The 4,143-nt window shown below is 47.0% G+C and overlaps 1 non-coding gene across 1 annotated transcript; it reads right to left on the bottom strand.

The window, feature by feature from the left end:
- Window positions 1–2,892: 2,892 nt before the first annotated feature.
- On the bottom strand, window positions 2,893–2,964 carry TRNAW-CCA. Its single transcript has one exon. It is a non-coding gene; the product is annotated as a tRNA-Trp (tRNA).
- Window positions 2,965–4,143: the final 1,179 nt, after the last annotated feature.

Consider the following 4,143-nt stretch of genomic DNA (forward strand, 5'->3'; position numbering starts at 1 on the left):
CAGGCTTCCCTGTCCATCACCAACTCCCGGAGCTTACTCAAACGCATGTCCATCATGTCGGTGATGCCATCCAACCGTCTCATCCTCTGTCGTCCCCTTCTCCTCCCACCTTCAATCTTTCCCAGCATCAGGGTCTTTTCCAATGAGTCGGTTCTTCGCATCAGGTGGCCAAAGTATTGGTTTCAGCTTCAGCATCATAGAAACCATAGTCTTCTATAATCTAATCTCAGCAGTGACAACCTATCACTTTTGCCATATTCTTCTTTAGATGGCAGTCACTACGTCCCGCTCGTACTCGTGAGGATTACACAACACACAGTGAACACCAGGGGGCAGGGCTCACTGGAGCCCCCTTCACAGCTGCCTACCTCCCCTGGGAAAGGCTACTCTCCTGAAGTAAGGCCCTGGAATAGCTGAGCTAGAAAGGTCTATATGGATCACTCAACCATGCTCCTTGCTTCTGGCCTTAGTTATACCACAACTAAGGCCTGGCCTGCTGGCATCTAGTGATTTCATGCACACCTGGATCTCACAAGATGCTGGCTCTCTATTCTAATTCCATTCAGTTCAATGAGTACCGAATACTTTGGGATCTTCCCCACTTGAGCTAAGGGAACTTCACATTTTCTACTGCCTAACGCCTGTCCTGGGGCTTCCCGGATGGCACTAATAACCTGCCTGTCAATGCAGGAGATGTGGGTTCGATCCCTGGGTCTGGAAGATCCCCGGGAGGAGGGACTGGCAGCCCACTCCAGTATTCTTGCCTGTAGAATCCAGGCACAGAGGAGCCTGGCAGTTTAGGGTCCATAGAGTCACACACAGTCTGACAAGACTGAAGCGACTTAGCATGCACGCATGCAATGCCTGTCCCAACCATTTACCTCAGGGACCATTTCTCTTTGCCAGAAGCTATGAGCTTGGGAGCAGAAACAAATGCTGGAAATAACTGAGGATACTCAGAGTGGTCAAGGTGTGACAGAGAGGCCCCTAGTCCAACCCTGGTGGTCCTTGGTGAGCTGGGGCCCCAGCCTGAGCTGGGACTTAATCGGTGACTGGAAATTTGCCAGGAAGGGCAAAGTAGCAAAGTGCAGACCAGAGAGGCTGCTGATCTGAACCACCTAGAGGTGACGGTAGAGAGGTCTGCAAGGGGCTTCTCATGGAAGGGCAGGGAGCTGGCTTCTCTGGAGTGTTTCCATGGGAAGGCAGGCAGGGCAGAGAGGAGGTGCTCTGAAGGGGCCAACAGAGACTGGATTCTGTGGCTCCAGGCAGGTCTTAGGCCTCAGGACACTGAGCCTGGGTTAGAGAACAGACATTGCCTTTAGGATCGGGAAAAGGCCTGTTTTCTGATGCATCTCCCATACCAGCCCCAGCCTGAGCCTAGCCATGACCCTCAGCATTTGGCTTCAGACTAAGCTGCTGCTGCTGCTACTGCTAAGTCGCTTCAGTCGTGTCCAACTCTGTGCGACCCCATAGACGGCAGCCCACCAGGCTCCTCCGTCCCTGGGAGTCTCCAGGCAAGAACCATGGAGTGGGTTGCCATTTCCTTCTCCAATGTATGAAAGTGAAAAGTGAAAGTGAAGTCACTCAGTCATGTCCGACTCTTCGCGACCCCATGGACTGCCGCCTACCAGGCTCCTCTGCCCATGGGATTTTCTAGGCTCTGTCAGACTAAGCTAAGCTACCCCTATAAACACAGCCCAGTATTCTCAGCATTAATTTTGTGAAGATTAAATACCTACTCTGCATCAAGAAACTCCACCATCTCTACTTAAGAACACAAGCGATAAGGAGGTTGCAAATGTTGGACGGGCCATCTTCACCTGGGGCAATGTATGGTCAGCCCTCCATATCCATGGATCTTGCATCTGCAGATATGTAGGGCCAACTGTATTACTGTATTTTTTATGAGGGATTTGAGTATCCTCAAATGTTATTCATTTGGGGGAGGGATTGGAATAGGGGTGGCAGATCCTATCATCAATCCCCTGCAAATAACAACGGTGCCTATCTAGCAGTCACCTGTGCAGAGCAGAGGCTAGCCTCACTCTAAGCTGTGTGTGGGGGACTCTAGGTAAATGTGATGAACATTGCCTTGGGCTGGGAGTTGTTACCTTAAGAGAACGAGCTGGAATCTCCTTTTCCAGAAGACCCACTGCCTATGGATGGCGGGAGTGGGGCTGTCGTCTCAGTTGTTGTTCAGTTGCTCAGTCGTGTCCGACCCTTTGCGACTCCATGGACTGCAGCACTCCAGGGTTCCCTGTCCTTCACCAGCTCCTGGAGTTTGCTCAAACTCATGTCCATTGAGTCGGTGATGCCCTCCGCCTGAAGCTCAATTCCGAAGTTCTGCTTGTTGTTCCCAGATATGGCCACTAGGGGGCACTGAGACTAGGTCTGAGGCAAATGCTGCCCAACTTCCTTCCTTCCTTCCTTCCTTTTTGAATTTTGACACTTAGCCCCCAGGATGGAGCTAGAAGACAGAGATAAGTAAAATTACAGACTCTCAAAAGCTCAGAGATAGCAATTTAGCATTCATCATGAGCAGTTCCTCCTAATCGGAGAAACTAGGACCAGAGACGCCAACAGACTTGCCCCTTATCACTCAGCAAATCAATATTTGCGAAATGCCTTCCGGCAGGAAATAAACAGCTTCCACATTGAATGTCCCCTGTTCTTAGGTGCTTGTTATATAAAAAGGGAGGCAGAGACATACGTGAAACACTTATCTTTTAAAAAACCTATCTGGGTTCTAGATGTCTGTGGTGATGGTGAAGTCACTCAGTCATGTCCGACTCTTTGCGACCCCGTGGACTGTAGCCCACCAGGCTCCTCCGTCCACAGGATTCTCCAGGCAAGAATACTGGAGTGGGTTGCCATTTCCTTCTCCAGGGAATCTTCCCGAGCCAGGGATCGAACCCAGGTCTCCTGCATTGGAGGCAGACGCTTTAACCTCTGAGCCACCGGGGAAGCCTAGATGTCTGTACTGCCCACTATAGCAGAAACGGCCTCTGGACCTAGTGAGCTCTCCTCCCCCTTCCCTGCCCCATTCCAATACTGCCTGCTGATGCTGAAGGTGACATTTTTGTCTCTCAAACCATCCCCTCCTTTCTCCTCCCTAATAACATACATGACTTAACCTTTCTGAACCTCAGCTTCCTCATCTGTAAAAGGGAATAATCTATATTCCTGAATAAGTGAGATAATATGTATCCAAATATATGATACATAAATAAAAAGTATTCATCCTGCTCCCTCAACAGGAAATAATAGCTGTGGTCATCTTTATCATCACACCCTTACTAGGTCTCCCAAACATATTAAACTGAACTCTCTGTTTCCAGGCCCCTCTCTACCTCACTGTTCCTGCAGCAAAGTGGCCAGCCTTCCTCATTTTTTTTTTAATAAAAACTTTTTTGAGATATAATTCACATATCATAAAGCCCATCCTTTTCACAAAGTTGTGCATCAAACACCACTCTAATTTCAGAACAATTTGGTCACCACCAAAAGAAACCCCATATTAATTAGCAGTCACTCCTTGCTACCCCTCCTGTCAGCCCCTGGCCAATGACTAATCACTAACATACTGTCTGTCTATATGAAATTGCCTACTTGGAACATTTTATGTCAATGGAATTATTCAGTAGGTGGCCTTTCGTGTCTAACTTCCTTGATTTAGCATAATTTTTCAAGGTACATCTGTGATGCAGCATGTTTCATGAATCAGATGTACCACTTGTCCTTTGGAGAATGAAAGTTAATTTAATGTATCTAGGGTTTTTTCCTGTTTATTTTTGGTTTTGTTGTTTCTAGTGTGTGTTTTTGTATCAAAGAAGTCACAGCCTAATCTAAGATTACAAAGATTTACTCTATGTTTTCTTCTAAACATTTTAGAGTCCTTAGCTGTTGTTATATTTAGATCTCTGATCTATTTTGAGTTAATTTTTGTGTATGGTTGATGTAGGGTCCCACTTCATTTTTTTTCATGTGGATATCCAGTTATCCTGGGACTGCTTGTTAGAAAGACCATTCTTTCCTCATAAAACTGTCTTGGCACTTTTGTCCAAAATCAATTGATCATAAATGTAAGGGTTTATTTCTGGATTCTCAGTTCTATTCCACTGATCTATATTTCTTGATTTACTC

Source organism: Oryx dammah, unplaced genomic scaffold (genome assembly GCF_014754425.2).
Source record: "Oryx dammah isolate SB20612 unplaced genomic scaffold, SCBI_Odam_1.1 HiC_scaffold_17, whole genome shotgun sequence".
In the NCBI taxonomy this organism is placed as follows: domain Eukaryota; kingdom Metazoa; phylum Chordata; class Mammalia; order Artiodactyla; family Bovidae; genus Oryx; species Oryx dammah.